This window comes from Antedon mediterranea, chromosome 4, assembly GCF_964355755.1.
Source record: "Antedon mediterranea chromosome 4, ecAntMedi1.1, whole genome shotgun sequence".
In the NCBI taxonomy this organism is placed as follows: domain Eukaryota; kingdom Metazoa; phylum Echinodermata; class Crinoidea; order Comatulida; family Antedonidae; genus Antedon; species Antedon mediterranea.
In genome coordinates, this window is record NC_092673.1 from 21,201,938 (window position 1) to 21,221,788 (window position 19,851).

General features: G+C 29.3%; 2 long non-coding RNA genes across 2 annotated transcripts; one reads left to right on the forward strand and one right to left on the reverse strand.

The window, feature by feature from the left end:
- Positions 1 to 216: 216 nt before the first annotated feature.
- LOC140046892 (uncharacterized) lies at positions 217 to 19,819 on the reverse strand. Its single transcript, XR_011844879.1, has 5 exons — positions 19,694 to 19,819; positions 10,899 to 10,990; positions 4,075 to 4,152; positions 3,721 to 3,956; positions 217 to 1,836 (listed from the first exon to the last, which is right to left on the reverse strand). It is a non-coding gene; the product is annotated as an uncharacterized lncRNA (long non-coding RNA).
- LOC140046893 (uncharacterized) lies at positions 2,806 to 4,153 on the forward strand. The gene is made up of 3 exons (XR_011844880.1): positions 2,806 to 2,962; positions 3,078 to 3,184; positions 4,066 to 4,153. It is a non-coding gene; the product is annotated as an uncharacterized lncRNA (long non-coding RNA).
- Positions 19,820 to 19,851: the final 32 nt, after the last annotated feature.

Consider the following 19,851-nt stretch of genomic DNA (forward strand, 5'->3'; position numbering starts at 1 on the left):
ACGCCCCTAAATAAGTTCTGAATTGGTATTCATCATTATTTTGTCATAATCAATTAGTTCAGTGGGTGTTTATTGACAGAAATCCAAATAGCCTAGTACTACTAGTATACTCTTACGGTGTTGTTCTATTGACAAAACTACATGGTGCAGTATTTAAGTTGAGTTATTGTACCACCAATTGTGTTTGAAATTATTATGAGTATATTCATTACTTTGAATGGTGCAAGAATTCTATTTAAAATGTCATCACTGAAGAGTACACTGTGCAGTACTTGATGGACCAGGCTGCCAGGCAAAACAGATCACTCCAAAAATATCTGAATGATGATTGGGTATTGGTTCACTATAATCACAATCTTATTGGTTAAAAATAATAACAGAAGTTTAATAACAAAGTTAGAAATTATTTTGCATACAAATGTTGATTGGTATCCTATTGGTGGATAGTAATGAATTTAGTGAAATCCTATTGGTTAATAGAAAGTATCCTGGAAGCAATAAAAGAACGAAACCGTAATTGTTAAAACTGTTTTGCTGTCTGATCAGCTGAATCTAGATACATTTTTTCAAGTTTAACATCAACAAGGTAGGCATGAGTACCTCTCATTATATACTGTAGTAAATAAATTTCCAGCATGATAATTCAATTGGCTAGGTTGATAATTTTTTTTTACATAATTAATTAGCTGTATGAATGTATACATTTCTCCTAGAACTTGTTGAAAAACGATCTTTTTGTAAGCATATTTCTGTAAGTAATATGTTCTTGTAAATAGGTCTTGTGACATACTGTGATTACATATAAATAAAAAAAAAAATTATCAACCTAGCCAATTGAATTATCATTACTGTTAAATTGCATTTCGAGAATAAATAAAGTTTTGAATTGAATTGAATACATCGTTTGGTTCATACTAGACTAGACACGTGTTGGTTTGTCAGTTGGTACTATTCTAGTAGTAGATAAAATACTTATAACATATAACCAGGGTGTTTACATGAATAAGCATATGCTTGATCATAACACATGAATAGAATGATGTATCGTTACACAAAATAATATAGAATTTGAGTATCCGCTCATTAAATCAATTTTATTATCATTTAAACTATCAACCGGATAAACGTTTTACACATTATTGCAGACAATTTTAAGCAAAATTAATATATGCCTGTAAAAAAAATAATAAAATATATTTGGTTAAATTAAAATTGTGTCCATGAAGACAATAGGTTTCAATAAGTCTTGATACAAATTAATTACTTTGGTGAAATTTATTTACACAATTATTAAGCGGTTACTTTCTATTTAAAACTGGGCCTTAGTTACAGTGCCTATAAATTAAATACAAACATTTAAAAAACATTTTTTTTAAAAGTAAACAATTTTGCCCATCTCCAAAGTAAATGTTTAGGTTGTAAAACTATGGAAGAAGAATATGACAAGGTATATAATTACCTGAGTAATTCTAGTTATCCAGAGGGATGTTCCAAAGAGGATAAACGGAGGATCAGAAGAAAATGCCTGAATTTTGTTATACAAGGTATATAAACATTTACTACTAATTCACACCATCCCCAACTACAGGGAGGTTGCGAACAACTGTAAAAACTATTTCTCTTATAATACAGATTATAAATAATTCAAAAATAAATATCAATTTGTAGGCAAAAATCTAAGAGTAAACAAATACTCTTCAAAGGTAAATGACTATACAGTTTTGTTTTGTTATTACAAATTAGTAGTATTATAGAACTTGTGTTATCAACGCTGACTCCATTCTTCATTGTTTTAAATACTTCTTTAATTCTTGTTTTGTTTTTCCTTTTTGTAATCTACAATAAAATAAATACAATTTGATATCAATATTAATCATTATTCATAATTATATTTTTATTAAATCTAGGAAAAATCCTTCACCGAAAAATAAAGGATGGAAGAGTTGTCAAATGCATAAAAACAAAAGAAGAAGCAAAAGAAGTCTTGAGACAGGTACACGACATACCAACAGGGGGGCATCTAGGCCGAAACAAAACACAAAAGATGGTGTGTGCACGTTTTTACTGGCCAGGCCAAACACTAATGATAAATGAATGGGTAAGCTTGAAATCTTATGAAGGTATACATTTTTTTAAGATTACAATTTCTCTTATGGTAACAGTCTTTTATTCAGTCTATTTACAATTGGAAAGTTTTGTTTAAATAAACAATTATTTACATAAATAATGTTTAGCTGTCAGACATCATATGAAAGTTTGGAGATGTAAATTGCTAGAATATATAGAACAATGTATCTTAACAATAAAATATTTTGTTTAACTTCTAGATAACAAACTGCTTGTCTTGCCAGAAAGGAGACAGCTTAAAGTCAATTTCAAGGGAACTCCAACCAATAGCAGTATGACTTTATTGTTTATTTTTATTCTGATCTAAGAATGGTTTTTTCATTACAAAAAAAAGATCATCATCAAAACATTATTAATCAAACCAGGCAACTCACTCATACTGGTTGACCAAGTATTGATTTTTAATTGAGGGTGTATGTTTCCATTCATGTTTGTGCCAAAAAATGTTTTGCAGTTTAAAAAACGAATTTTGTTTTACAGTATAATTGTGAATCTCAAAACTACATTACTTTTAAAGGTTTCAAAAATTCTGCCCTACCAGACCAACAGCATTATTTAAAATATATGTTGTAAATTAAATTTAATTGTTTTGTTTCTGCAGGTAACTGGCCCTTTTGAGATGATGGGCATTGATTTAATGGGCCCATATAAAACATCAGACGGAGGAAAAAAGTACATATTTACCGCTACTGATTACTACACCAAATGGTGCGAGGCCTTTGTCATTCGGCAAAAAACAAGTGAGGAGGTAGCAGAGTGCATGGTAAAAATTTACCACAGACATGGTGCCGTTAAATCAATCATAAGCGACAACGGAAAAGAGTTTGTAAATAAGGTTAGTTCATTATGAGTTAAGTATATATTAAGCGTCTCTACAACAATATATAATTCGTTGAATTTCAAATGGGAATAGAAAATAATGTAATTGTTAATGTTTTTCAAAACTGAAGGTTAACGAGAGACTTTGCAAAATATTGGGGGTACAACATAGGAAAACAACAGCTTACCATCCACAATCAAATGGCTTGGATGAAAGTACCAATAAAAAAATAAAGAGGTATGTGCATCTTTACAATTATAATATTCAATCAGCACGTTGAAACTAAAATAAATACCCGCCCTTGAGTGGTTGCCACATTATTATTATTATTATTATTATTATTATTATTATTGTTGGTTTTTAAAAGTATAAAACATTTCCAGTACAATATCGGTTATTTTAAAATTCAATTATACTCTCCCGAACACTTTTCTTTTACACCAAACCAGTAAAATTTGGCCACTAGTCCCAACTCCAGTAACATCCAGAGAAAGTGGATAACAAGGACCCCATATTGGCCGCTATATTTGATTTAAGATGACGGATAATGTTCAAAGTTCACATCAATATTCCTAGATGTGTAAGGATGTGTGGAAAAAAAAATCTTATAAACCTTCTCAATTGTATACAGATGGCAATAACAAATCCACTATTATCAAACAGTAAATATATGTATAGTCATTAATTTCCATAACATCATCCAAATGTTGGTTTTATATTTCAGTTGCCTGAGTAAATTAATGGATCAAAAAAAAGATGACTGGGAAAGGTACCTGGATTCAGTCGTTTTCGCCTTAAATATCAACTGGCACACGACTACAGAGTACAGTCCATTTTTCCTCCTGTACCACAGAAAACCTAAAATACCAGCTGAGATAAGTGACGAAGATGAAGAGTGGGTAGGGACCAATGTATTTTTACATCCATTTTCTCTTCATCTGAGCAGAATGCCATTTGGCAGGAAACATCATCAATGTTTTGCATAAATGCCTTACTGACAACCATATTTCTAGACGAAATAAAATTATGGTTTCAATTATTATCGTTATTAACAATTGTGCAATTTTTAATTTATTAGTGTTCTGATATTATGTATAAATTTGTATCTCTAAAAACAGTTATCAAACCTATCGTGCATAACAGAGGCAAATGAAGAAATGGTGAAAAACAGAGGCAATGCCATCAAAGAAACGACCAAAGCTGTTCTAAAAAATATAAAGAAAAAGCAGAAACAATACAAAACAAAATATGACAAAAAGTTAAAAAAACCAGCCATTGAAGTAGGTTCAAAAGTTTTAAAATTCAACCAAAGAAAACGAAATATTAAAGGAAATCGTTTGCAACCGAACTTCAGTGGTCCCTATATTGTTGCATCCATTGAAGGTAAGACTGTCACACTAAAAGATGAAAATGGAAGTGTTTTGAAATCAAGAACAAGCCTTGATCACATCCGTATATGCAATGAGAGTAACACAGAAAAAAGTATCTGTGAAGAGCCAAAAAACAATGATGATGAAGATCTACGTAAGTACATAATGTAACATTTGAATTAAACTCATCTTTTAAATCTATAGTATAGGAATTGTTTGTGGTCATGAAGACAATGTAAATACATGTCTCTATAAATTAACATGCATATGTATAGTATTCAATATGTTTTTATTTCAGCAAATCAAGGTTATAATAATTATATTTTTCTAGCAGAAGATGTTACAGAACCACACCATGAGCCAGGTAAGTTGTTACATTTATAAATACATTATTCTTAACGTTCTTTTATGGCATTTATTTACATTTAATTATTTCAGCAAATCAAGTTTAAAATAATTATCTTTTTCTAGCAGATGATGTTACAGAACCACACCATGAGCCAGGTAAGTTGTTATATTTATAAATACATTATTCTCAACGTTCTTTTATGGCATTTATTTACATTTAATTATTTTAGCAAATCAAGTTTATACTAATTATCTTTTTTTAACAGATGATGTTACAGACCCACATCATGAGCCAGGTAAGTTGTTATATTTATAAATACATCATTCTCAACGTTCTTTTATGGCATTTATTTACATTTAATTATTTCAGCAAATCAAGTTTATACTAATTATCTTTCTTTTTTAACAGATGATGTTAAAGAACCACGTCATGAGCCAGGTAAGTTGTTATATTTATAAATACATTATTCTTAATGTTGATTTATGGGATTTTCTTTTATTTAATTAGTTTAGCAAATCAAGTTTATACTAATTATCTTTTGTTAACAGATGATGTTACAGAACCACATCATGAGCCAGGTAAGTTGTTATATTTATAAATACATTATTCTCAACGTTCTTTTATGGCATTTATTTACATTTAATTATTTTAGCAAATCAAGTTTATACTAATTATCTTTTGTTAACAGATGATGTTACAGAACCACACCATGAGCCAGGTAAGTTGTTATATTTATAAATACATTATTCTTAATGTTGTTTTATGGCATTTATTTACATTTAATTATTTCAGCAAATCAAGTTTATAATAATTATCTTTCTTTTTTAACAGATGATGTTACAGAACCACATCATGAGCCAGGTAAGTTGTTATATTTATAAATACATTATTCTTAACGTTGATTTATGGGATTTTCTATTATTTAATTATTTCAGCAAATCAAGTTTATAATAATTATCTTTTGTTAACAGATGATGTTACAGACCCACACCATGAGCCAGGTAAGTTGTTATATTTATAAATACATTATTATTAATGTTGTTTTCTGGCATTTATTTACATTTAATTATTTCAGCAAATTAAGTTTATACTAATTATCTTTTGTTAACAGATGATGTTACAGAACCACGTCATGAGCCAGGTAAGTTGTTATATTTATAAATACATTATTCTTAACGTTGATTTATGGATTTTTTTAAATTTAATTATTTAAGCATATCAAGTTTATAATAATTATCTTTTGTTAACAGATGATGTTACAGAACCACATCATGAGCCAGGTAAGTTGTTATATTTATAAATACATTATTCTTAACGTTCTTTTATGGCATTTATTTACATTTAATTATTTCAGCAAATCAAGTTTATAATAATTATCTTTTGTTAACAGATGATGTTACAGAACCACATCATGAGCCAGGTAAGTTGTTATATTTATAAATACATTATTCTTAATGTTGATTTATGGGATTTTCTTTTATTTAATTAGTTTAGCAAATCAAGTTTATACTAATTATCTTTTGTTAACAGATGATGTTACAGAACCACATCATGAGCCAGGTAAGTTGTTATATTTATAAATACATTATTCTCAACGTTCTTTTATGGCATTTATTTACATTTAATTATTTTAGCAAATCAAGTTTATACTAATTATCTTTTGTTAACAGATGATGTTACAGAACCACATCATGAGCCAGGTAAGTTGTTATATTTATAAATACATTATTATTAATGTTGTTTTATGGCATTTATTTATATTTAATTATTTCAGCAAATCAAGTTTATACTAATTATCTTTTGTTAACAGATGATGTTACAGACCCACACCATGAGCCAGGTAAGTTGTTATATTTATAAATACATTATTATTAATGTTGTTTTATGGCATTTATTTACATTTAATTATTTCAGCAAATCAAGTTTATAATAATTATCTTTTCTTTTTTAACAGATGATGTTACAGAACCACACCATGAGCCAGGTAAGTTGTTATATTTATAAATACATTATTCTTAACGTTGATTTATGGGATTTTCTATTATTTAATTATTTCAGCAAATCAAGTTTATAATAATTATCTTTTGTTAACAGATGATGTTACAGAACCACATCATGAGCCAGGTAAGTTGTTATATTTATAAATACATTATTATTAATGTTGTTTTCTGGCATTTATTTACATTTAATTATTTCAGCAAATTAAGTTTATACTAATTATCTTTTGTTAACAGATGATGTTACAGAACCACGTCATGAGCCAGGTAAGTTGTTATATTTATAAATACATTATTCTTAACGTTGATTTATGGGATTTTTTTAAATTTAATTATTTAAGCATATCAAGTTTATAATAATTATCTTTTGTTAACAGATGATGTTACAGAACCACATCATGAGCCAGGTAAGTTGTTATATTTATAAATACATTATTCTTAACGTTCTTTTATGGAATTTATTTACATTTAATTATTTTAGCAAATCAAGTTTATAATAATTATCTTTTGTTAACAGATGATGTTACAGACCCACATCATGAGCCAGGTAAGTTGTTATATTTATAAATACATTATTATTAATGTTGTTTTATGGCATTTATTTATATTTAATTATTTTAGCAAATCAAGTTTATAATAATTATCTTTTGTTAACAGATGATGTTACAGACCCACATCATGAGCCAGGTAAGTTGTCGTATTCATAAATACATTATTATTAATGTTGTTTTCTGGCATTTATTTACATTTAATTATTTCAGCAAATTAAGTTTATACTAATTATCTTTTGTTAACAGATGATGTTACAGAACCACGTCATGAGCCAGGTAAGTTGTTATATTTATAAATACATTATTCTTAACGTTGATTTATGGGATTTGTTTTTATTTAATTATTTAAGCATATCAAGTTTATAATAATTATCTTTTGTTAACAGATGATGTTACAGAACCACACCATGAGCCAGGTAAGTTGTTATATTCATAAATACATTATTATTAATTTTGTTTATTTACATTTAATTATTTTAGCAAATCAAGTTTATAATAATTATCTTTATTTCTAGCAGATGATGTTACAGAACCACACCATGAGCCAGGTAAGTTGTTATATTCATAAATGTTTTATTTCATAATTGTAAGAGTGTCTAGAAAACACAGATCTGATTATTGTCCTATATATATAATATATATATATATATAAATCTGAAGGCAAATTACTGAAAATAATAACAATGCTATATATATACATATATAAAAAAGTCAAATCGACAAAAGAATCGTTTTATTATTAATAAGAGGGTAGTGCGGTCAATTTGCATAAAATGCTGGTACAGTATATTTCAGATATTCATGATATAAGAACACTATTCAATGACTGATTGTGCATAATGCATAAACATTTTATTTATCTTTAAATCTCCCCGCAATAGCCTAAATATATAGGCTAACATAACTTTGTAGTTTGCATTACATTATGACAAATATTTTGATATTTTGATATTTTTAAAAAGGTAAACAGCAAAGACGACACACTGGATTTGCCAAGATTGAAAACGTCGGCTATAATTCGCCAATTACATTTTCTTCGTCGGAGTCTGAGGTTTCTCTAAATAATCTCGAAAAAGGAACAAAAAACATAAACAATTTATTTAGTTCGGATTTGGACAACCAAGGTTTGTTATTAATTTTACAAAACCTACTTTATCCTTGTGTGACACACATACATTTTAATGTCGAAAAACTAAATTTATTTTCATTTTCAAAATGTTTACTTATCGATCTGAAATTCTATTTTTATAGTACGAAAAAACAAAACAACCACTATAGTATCCATATCATCTGATTTTGATGACTTAATACCACAGGTTGATGCTACAGACTTTCCCTCCGATTCTTTCCATAAATGTGATATGATTTCCATATCTCCACTTTCCACAACCAACAACGAAAAACAAACAGACACATAGAGGGCGACAATACAAAAAAAAAATTATTCAAATTTGTTTTCGGTATTTAGCATTTTTTACCTCCGCCAAGGAGGTATATGTAATCGATCGCGTGTGTTTGTTAGTTTGTCTGTCTAGACAGTTTGTTTGTTTGTTAACAGGATTACTCAAAAAGTAATTACAAGGTCTTTACCAAAATGAATGTACAGATAGATATGTGGTCAACGACCATTCCATTAAATTTTGGGACCATTTCGGACCACGGTCCCAATTCTGGACCACTTTTTAGTATACTTTTCAGACCTGCTAGTGTTAAAAGATAGGACAAAATTTTTCAAACGCCGGCGAGCAGTCTTAAAGTAACAAGTAAACTGTAATTGAATTTTCTCGAAAACTACTTGTCCAAAAAACTTCATTTTTGTACAAGAGGCAAGAGTTCTAATTTCTGATTTGTAATTTTAAAACATAATTTTATTTAATGTGCACATTTTTTGATGCGAGTAGTTTAAAAAAGCCTATTTCTTTTCAAATTCACTCGTTTGATTTTCGCGTTGCTGTTCTTAGTCAACTGAAGCTATTGTTAATTGTTGAAAGGCTTGTTACATAACCATTACACCAAACTCGTATACATATGCTTGTATTTAAATTAGCCTAAATCAGAACACACAAATATATACAGTATATATTTTTTTTTTACCGGAGAAATCTTATGTAGGAGAATTTTACAGTAGGCGGAGGTATGCACTCTCAGAGTGGCTTTCTAGTTTATTTTGTTTTTGGTTGTTTTCGGTTTGTGTTTGGTTGCTTTCGGTAATTAGACTGACCATTTTTGTTGTTTTCGGTTGTTTTTTTTATTGTTTTCGGTAATTAGACTGATCCTACATTATTATTAATGTTGTTTTCTGGCATTTATTTACATTTAATTATTTTAGCAAATTAATTTTATAATAATTATCTTTGTTTATTAACAGATGATGGTAAGTTGTTATATTCATAAATACAGTTGTTTTATGGCATTTATTTACATTTAGTTTATAATAATTATCTTTTGTTAACAGATGATGTTACAGAACCACATCATGAGCCAGGTAAGTTGTTATATTTATAAAATACATTATTTTAAACCTTTTTTTATGTATGTTATGTATTGAATTTGGCATTAAATTAAAATCCCTTTTGAGATTTGTTGTTAATCACCACATTGTTGAAACCAAAGAATTGTGTTATTAACCACATTGGTTTCTCTCATCTGTCTTGGATAAAAGTTTTACATTTTAGAATTTTATATGCACCTATTTATATTATTTATTCAGTAGATGAAGGGGATGATGAAATGGAAAGTGATTGTAAGTAATCTGAAATGTATTCAACTAAAGGGCGGTCCTATCCTTTATATAAAAAAATTTAAAAAAGTGTATGACCGATTTTGTTAGCCCTGGTTTTTAGTTATGCAAAAAAAATAACTTCTTGATAAAATGTTAAAATATGTATAGTTTATGAATTGTAAGATAATATTGCATGGGATTTCGCTCTGTGCCCATTAGAAATTCTGCAGTGAATGTTTTCTATTTTGTCATTCTAATTTGGTTTTCTTTACTTTGTGTTTATATTATAATAACAGTATGTACTACATACATTATAACAATTACTTTTCATTTTTTAGTTGATGATGATGAACTTTTAAATCTATGTAAGTACATAATTGTAAACGATAAAAGAATTGATTTAGTTTGCACAGCGTAGAAAAAGATACAACAAACAATACAGAAAGTATAAAGCATACAAGTTAGATAAATAAGTTCAAAATTTGTTCAAAACATGGATGGGAGCAGTGGACCATCCGACTCAAGCCATTTCAAATCAATGGGAGCACTTAATGCCGACCTACAGGGTATATAGGCTGTAAATATAAAGGTATATCAAATTGCCCCAGCTTAAGTTAAATCCCCATCTTTCCCCTTGCTTGAGCTATTGGGTAAGTGTTGTTTCTGTAGCAAAATGTGAATGTAAAAATTAGTAAAATAGACAAATTTTTATTCTAGCTGAACTAGATATATCCTGGACAAAGGATGAAAGCTGTGAGTATACTAATTGTTTATTATTAATACGTAATAAGAAATGTATTAATATGTAATAAGAATAATTTGTTTGGTAACCGATGAATAAATAACAATACGTAAAAAAAGGCTGCAAAAATAGTAATGAAATAAGACAACATACAGAATGTAACTACTGTATATATCATGAATAAAGTGTTTTGTAATACAGTAAACATTAAACAACTTACCGTAACAAATATTAAAAACAAAGTTGTCTAGCATTCATATTATCATCTTATTATTATCATATAAATTATTCTGCAGCCAAACTAGATGTGTCCTGGATAAAACAAGAGACTTGTAAGTACATAATACAGGATTGGAGTACTGTTATGGAGGATTCTCACAAATTGCCTTGCTATTTACCTATATCTTATTAAATAATTATATTTATTCACTTACCAAGATGGGTTAGAATTAATTTATATGATTCAATATTGGTAATCAATGAAATATAAAATATAATTACAGGAATTATTAAAAATTAAAATTAACTTTCATTTATTATCAATAGCTATTCAGAATTGTTATTATACAAAGGATTTGGCTGTTAAAGGTAACTACTGTTTTAAAAACCAAAGTTAACAAACTGCATGAATGTTTAAAGTGATACATACAGTAATGAAGCTAACAATAACAAGCTATGAAATACACAAAACATTATAAGTGAATGGTACTGCAATATTTACTAATTACTGTGCTATAAAACAAGTTAAATTGCTAATTTAAAATCTATCAATGGCATAGAAATGTCTATATTCAATTATTAGTATCAAAATGAAGCTAACCTTCAGATATAATTTAAATATTGTAAAGTAAATTTTTCTTATATTAAATTTAGCTCTTGATTCAGCTTGGAATTTAAGTCAATTGGACCAATGCCTAGTCAGTAAGGTATCCGGTATTCAGGTTTTTAAAAACGACCTATCCACCATTCGAGATTGGCTATCAGACAAGGTAAACATGTACTACTTAATTATTGGTTATCCGCTCTCTCTAATTGTCAATTTTTTTTTTTTTTGCTATTATTTTTTCTTTCTGCCATCTTTTTTCTAAAACTTGCAATCATAACATATCGTAAATTTCTTAACATATTGACATTTATGTTCTGCCTACATTTTCATAACAATTGTACACTTGTCCAAAGTGCAGGTTCAAATGTAATATGTATTTGTCCATGTACAGACATGTATTTTTCACTATAATTTTTGTACAAAAACAAACCACTTAAAAATACTGTAACTTCACACAGTAATTAGTCAACAACAAAAATACACCAGAAATTAAAACCACCTTTTAAATCTTTCAGGTAATTGACGTATTCCTAGAAATACTAGTTCTCCGAAACACGGTAAGTGGTGGTTCTGTGTTGTTTTAAAGGTTGAATTGAAATTTACTGAAGATGTGTTTATACTGTATTCCCAAGAAGCATAGATTATAATATTCATTAACAACCATACATATATTATTACACATTTATAGAATGAATGTTTAGTGTTTCTAAGTTTGATAGTTCTTTATAAAGTATTTAAAATTATTATGTTTCATTCATTGTTCCAGTAGTCTTAGTGTACTTAATTGTGAATAGCATATTATCTTTTACAGGAAAAAAAAATACTAAGGATAGAATCTGTCATTTTGACAGATATTCTTAATGGTTCATGCAAACCAAGTCACTTAAGGAAGGTATGTATCATGACACAAATAACACATTTATTGATAATAAAAAAAACTGCTTTATTGATAGTTTATAATTTATAAAGCACAAACAAATTTATAGGTCTTCCAACAATAAACAATTTGTTCTTAAACTAACTATTCAATGAAAAATAGTTAATTAATAAACAGGGATAGATGCTGTTTGGGTTTCTTTATAAGCTATAGTTTGTGTTATCAACTTTCTATTGTGTAGTAATGCTAAAAAAAACACTACTACTGCACAGTACTAAAATCTCAAGTAACATTTTAAAAATAGAACTATGCTACAAAATTTAAAACTGTTTTTAGGTCATATTATGACTAACTTTTTTTTTATATATGGTAGGTTGATTTCTCCAATTTTGATACCATAATTGGTGGGTTACATGAACCAGGCCATTGGACTTTTATAGTAAGAAGGTTTTATTCAAACTTATTCATGATTGTTAATTACAAAAGTCTTTTGTTAAAGAATTTTATTTTCAGTCCTGTGAATGTTTTGATAACAATTATTATACTATTTCAGATTGGATACCCAGAGCAGAATCTGCTATTATATCTAAATCCCCTAGGAGAGTTGCAGGAAAAATGCACTAGCATTAAAGCTAATTGGAAGTAAGTATTGATGTTACAATGTGGCTGGCAGGCTGTAGTATCATATAGAAATGATTGTAAGACAAAACAGTTTATGATAGGTAAATCATTCTGTGAATTATTGAAAAAAACATCTAAATATGTACAACTGTATACTAATAATTATTATAACTTTGCCTAAAAATGTTTTGCTAAATTAACTAAATTTTATGATTTTCAATATTGATAGTATTTAAAAAATGGCACCTCCTCTTTTATTTTTTTTATTTCCATAAGTTGACATTACTTAGTTAACCTGTAAGATAATTTGTCTGTGTTCGATGTCATTTTTTGTTTCAGTCTGTTTATGCAAATTAATGAGTAGTTAATATGGCAATCAGCATGTTGGCAATAGTTCACTGTTGGTGCGGATATCAATAAATAAACAAATTATCAGACTTTCCAATCTATAAAATGTTGTATGTATTGTTTCGTTCACAGTAAATTCATGAAAATGAGATTTAACACCAATGCACCAGGAGGAAGTGCACAAAGGTGGGATGTGTCCACATCTGTGCATGCCAAACAGAGGGACAGTTCTTCTTGCGGCATTTTTGTACTCAAGGTAACTAATATCTAAAAGTAATATTAAATAATTATAATAATAAGGAAGATGTAATTGTCATAATGGTAATAAAATATTGGAAAATAAAATAGTTATTAAACCTGTTTTTTCCTAAGTTTGCAGAGGCTTTTATAGAAAGTAGAAGTTTAAAATTTGCAACAGACTCTACATCTATATTACAGTACAGGCATGAAATTGGAGTACAGATATTGATGGCATCTGGTAAATTATAGTTTTATATTCTTGATATTTCAAATTTTACTAAAAACAAAAAAGTAACAAAAATGTCAGACAAAATGCCTACCTAATGTTTTTTGTATTTACAAAAAAATCCTAATTTTTGAATTTATCTTTCAGAAAATTTAACACCATATTGCCGGTTTTGTGGTAATGAGGAGGTACCAAGTGGTCTGTATGAAGAAGAGACAAGACCCAAACCCAAATCAACACAGTGGGTGCGTAATTATCACTTTTTGGAATTTAATGATAATAATGCTACTAATTTCAAATGTTTTCTTTTTCTGGTTTTGATATTAAAATATTTATAGCTATAATTGTGAAGAGTTATCACTTAAGTCATCTATCAATACCACATACTAATATGAGAGATAGAAGGGAAGGGGGAGCAAGAGGGTGGTAATTTTTAAATAAATACCCCTATTTCATCTGCCTGTCTTTTTACCCCTTGAAATGTACTACCTTTTAGTCTTTAAACCGTTATGTATTCATTTTAATGTTGTTATCAACTATTCAGGGTACAATGCACAAATCTGTTTGAGATATAAAATCAAATTTCATTTTTATTTGTTAAAAATTAGGTTGCATGTGACACATGTCACAAATGGTACCACCAGGATTGTTTAGATGTGCCAAAAACAAACTTTTCATCAGAAAAAAAATTCATTTGCAACAGCTGCAAAAATGAACAGCAGCAGCAACAACAACATAAAAGAAAGCAGCAACACCCACAACAAAAACAAAAAGAGCCGCAGCAGCATCAACCACAACAACCACAGCAGCAACCATATGAACTTGTAAATATAACTAACAGAATTAAAAAATGCAAGGGATGCAGAAATTATTTCAAAAAACCAGTAACTCCACCATATGACTTAGTGATACGGCACAAAGAAAAACTACATTTTTACAATCCAAAAACTCAAACACAACAACTGGGAAATTTACAAAATGTTTATTATCACCCCAAAATTAAATGTGTGCAAATTTGCCACCCACAATTCCAGGCCAAAGACCTAGTCCTGTCAGAAGGAACAAAATTAAAGTCTGCCCACAGACATCTCCTAAAACGCAGGGGATGGGTGCTATAACTATATTTTGAAATAATTTCTGCATCCCTTGCATGTTTTTAAATGTATTTTTATTTGTATATGTATTTGTATATGTATTTTTAAAGGGACAGCTGGCCTTTGGGTCATAGAGATATTTTTTCTTTAGCTGTCCCTTACCATTTTTGGTAAATAAATAAATGAAAATACCGGTAGAGTATCACTAAAAAAAAATTTTAAATAAAAAATGTATACATTTATATACTTATATACATAGTATATTCATATATACTTGGAGTCGATTTTATATTACTGTACTAGTTTATTCCACAAATTAGCTACCTGAAAGGGAAAACTTTAAAAAAAATTTATTATTAGGTGTTTGATCTATAAAATTATAATTTAATATCATGTTCTTTGAATAAATTTCTTGAATAATTTGGCATTGTGGTATAGAGCAATCTTAGTATAATTTTGGTGTTGAGATTAAATCTAGTTTAGATATATGTTACTAAAGCTTCAGAACTTTTACTGATATATGTTATGTTGGGAAAGAAATATTTACTTTTTTATGTAACCCTCGAATAAACGCCCCGGGCCATTAGTGTTGATATTTAAATCTGAATAATTTTTGTTTCTGTGAGATCCTATGATCATATTGTATATTTTTATGGTGCCAGTTTCAAGTTTAAGGCTAGATCAAACACTTGCAACATGCAAGTGGTCAAATGTAACCACCGGTATTTGCACACTATGTAACAATGGTGATTTTGAAGACATTCAGCATTTTGTTTTGAACTGTAATGCATTTGACAAAATTAGAAAAGAAGAACTAAGAAAACTAGAAAATGATTTGACCCTCTGTGATGATTATGACATGGACATTATTTGTAAACGCAAATGATGAAAACAAATTAAGTTTTATCTTAGGAGGAGAGGATGTCTTTCTTTCTAATGAATCATACAATTTGTTTGATAAATTTTGTAAAACATTAAGTTCTGCATGGGAGAAACGGTATTGTTGCTTGTAAATAGTTCTTAGTTTAGTTATTCATATTTTTTTCTTAAAATACAATTTGAAACAAGTAAAATTCATTCAAAATATTTACAATTTATTAACAGGACATTGGTACCTAGGGCATGGAAAAAAACACTTTATTTTCCTTGCTTATCAATAGACTCTATTTTTTTTATTACTGTATTTCATTTTTCGCATTTAATATTTTTCGTTGTTATAATTATTTGATGCTCTGTGTTTTTTATGCCATTTTAATTTTGAAACAACTCATGTTTGCTGTTAATAGTACTAAGTAATCTTATTCATCGTAATGTTAACTTGTATGTAGTGTAAATGTAAAAAGGTTAAATATTGTAATTTTTCTTTCTATGTCAGTCGTTTAAAGTTAACGCACCTTTACTTAAAAGTGTGCCGCTGTTATAAAGCAAAGTTCAAAAAATTATTATTGTTATTATGGTTTGTTAACATTCAAAGTTTTAAACATTTTTGGGCAAATTTTTATCATCTCATTTGTGATTATAGGATAGGATAATTGTTTGTTAACTGGCAGTAAACAAAAATAACATCAAATTGTAAATACAACCAGAAACAATAAATACAATTGAATAATATCATGCTTCCTAATTTATTTTTTTAGTATATTTTTACTAAGACTAGAGTGGAAATGTTTTTGGTTTTGCCAGCGCAAGAAACGCTAGTAATAGTAAGATATCATGGCCTACTACTACTGGGATCCCTACTACTACTAGCTAGGCAGCTACAGTAGCAGATGCCTGCTTTCTTTCTGCAAACCATCATCCTGATTTTTCACGCCAAATAAACCAGAGAGAGTCATCTCTTTATTTAAGAAAGGTTCTAGTGACAATCTTGGAAACTATACAAAACTAATTAATCTCTTAAAAGTTAAGTAGCCTTCAATGATCATCAATTATTCAGGAAGAAGTACAGCACAACATTTTTGCATTTTTATAGACTTTTAAAAAGCCTTTGACTTATAAAATATTAATACTGTTAGTAAATTGCAATACTCAGACATTCCAACCTAAATGAATTAAAAAATCGGGAGAGTATACCGCCACCAACGTTAACACTGTGAAATGCTATTTGTGCGTGTAAAAACGCGTCAGGGTATATGCGCGTATGCGTAAATCATAATTAATAACTTTTATTGTAGACACATGCTCGTGTTTATAATATCCCTATACGAGCTTTGATTGCACATCATCACATCACATATGTGGCTGCGTGTCCACCCACAAGGGTTAGTTTTAGGTCGATTATTTTTTAATTTAGGCCTAGGTTATTTGCAGATGCAGTTATTTGTTTATGATTTCTCTGGTAAGATTATTGATCTTTTTATAATAAATCATAATTTAAAACAAGAACAGCAGCAACAAGTAGGCCTACCAGGCTGGCTAGGAAGGCCTACTACGGTGTCAGATGAAATCGGTCGCGTCTGAAATCGGTCGCGTTTGAAATCGGTCGCGATTAAATCAACTTCCGGTATTTTGTATGGCGCGCCGCTAGAGCTATACGTTTAATGATATCGGTCGCGTTTGAAATCGGTCGCGCTATTTTGCATGGGACGCACTAGATACATTTTTAATGAAAACGCTAATTATTATGTTTTTAGTTTATTTTGAATATAGAATTTCTAATACTATTAACATTTCTTTTACCTTGATCGTTATTATTTTTTTAGTACAGTAAATATAAATATTTATTTCGTTATTTATAAATAATTTGTGTTTTCATTTTATCCTACAGGTGTCAATGAATAATTGTAATGTGTTCGTTTAGAAAATCGTTTTAAAAAGTTTTTAAAAAGATTAGCATGCCACTGTTTAAAGTTTTAAAAATGTTGAAATGATTTAATATTAAACAAGTAGACGCGCGCGCCTATTGCGTATCACAGTTAATTACGAAACTAGTTCTATACCTGCAAGTGGATACCAGCCACGAGGTTTATGCAATAAATATGATGTATGACGATGATTTTTACGTTCGATATCCACCACTCTTACGTGAGCATGGTTTTAGGATAATACTAATAAAATAATATGCCGTTATAAATCAATCTACCGGGCCTATACAGTAGGACTATGCTGTACAGGACAGGACCACAATGCAAAACAAGTTTATTTCTACTTGATTGTGTTTTATCCTGTATAAATATGTTGTTAAATAAATAAATACAATAGGCCTAGATGTGAGAATAATAATGGATGGATAATAAAGGTGGGCAAGATTCTCAAAGAGGTAATCTTGCACTGATATTTAAACATTTAGATTTACGAACGGTGTACGGATATGAGACACTTGGTAGGCCTACTTAATTATTTACATTAAGTGATCATTATAAATGAAGAAATAAAAGATATTCAAATTAAAAACTATAGTATCGCCGACGTATATACGTATTATATACATCGTTTCAAAATGGAACTAGGTTTCACAAAAACACGTGCAGGCCTATTGATGTTTCAACCGTATGGTTATTAGTAATAGGCCTAGTAGTATACGTCATCTTTACATGGCCATGGACAACGATCGTACGTGTTTTGTCCATGATTTGACACACTAGTGCGTGTTTTTTTTAAAGGGAATCCCCGTCAGCAAAATAACGTGCAGTTAACGTCTGCACGATCATAGAAGGTGCATCCACGATATGGCATATTTCGGGGTTTATTTCAGTAACTCGCCTTTAAACGATCCGCATATAATAATCATTTTTTACTAGAAAATATTTTAGGCCTAAACATTAGTAATAAAAATATACACGTGATTTGTCTCAACAATAATCATTATAGGCCTATACTTAATATTATCCTACATAACGTACGGACATAAATAAAATAGAAATTAAAATTAGGTGATCCAATAATAGTAAGTTTTTAACGACATGGATATTATCTGCCACAAAAATGGATATGCTGGCTTACAATTATTGTTTTTAAATAAATTGTTCTCTTTTACGTAATGGTTTGCATAATAAAAGACACAGACGTATATTCTCTATATATATTAATTACAGTACATAATAAAATAGAGGTAAATTATTATATGCCTAATAAAATATTTAAACGTGTTTAGAAATGGCCATTTTGAAAAGCACGTAGTCCTTCTTCTCTGAGACCTGTGTAATAAAATAAAATGATTGATAATAAACATTTATTAACCAAAATAAAAAATATCCACATAAATAATCTAGTTCCTAAAAAATATCAATTAAATCTAGACTATATAAACGAAGAAAATGATTATCCCGCTAGCATGCATCTCGCTCCATAAAAAATAGCGCGACCGATTTCAAACGCGACCGATTTCAAACGTATAGCTCTAGCGGCGCGCCATACAAAATACCGGAAGTTGATTTTATCGCGACCGATTTCAAACGCGACCGATTTCATCGTAAACCCCTACCACTAGCTAACTATAAAGGCCTAAATAGCTAGGGCTAGCTTGAGTAGTAGGCCTAGGCTAGCTAGCTACTACTACTAGGGTAGGCTAGCCTAGGCCTACTACTAGTATTAGCCTAGGCTAGCTACTAGTAGCTAGGCCTAGCTAGGTCGGAAAGGAGGCTTCTTATTTATATCAATTATATTTAAAATACAGTATTAATAATAATAGGTCCAATAGGTCTAGGTAGGCTAGGCTAGGCTATAAATTTAGCCTTGTTTTCCTATAATGCCTAGCCTAGTAACAGGGAGCTAAAATGCTCTAAACTATTTCTTTCCCTGCCTAGGCATAGGCCTAGGCCTAGGCCTAGGCCTTGATAGTTACAATTATAAAAACTCAGCTACAGTATTGCGTAGGCTTCTCTAGCCTTAGATGTAGTAGAGATCGAGGCTAGAGCGTTGTAGAGATCGAGAGGAGGCTAGAGCGTTGCTGCTGTGCTGAAGAGAACACCTCGACACACATAAAGACTAGAGAGGGGGGGT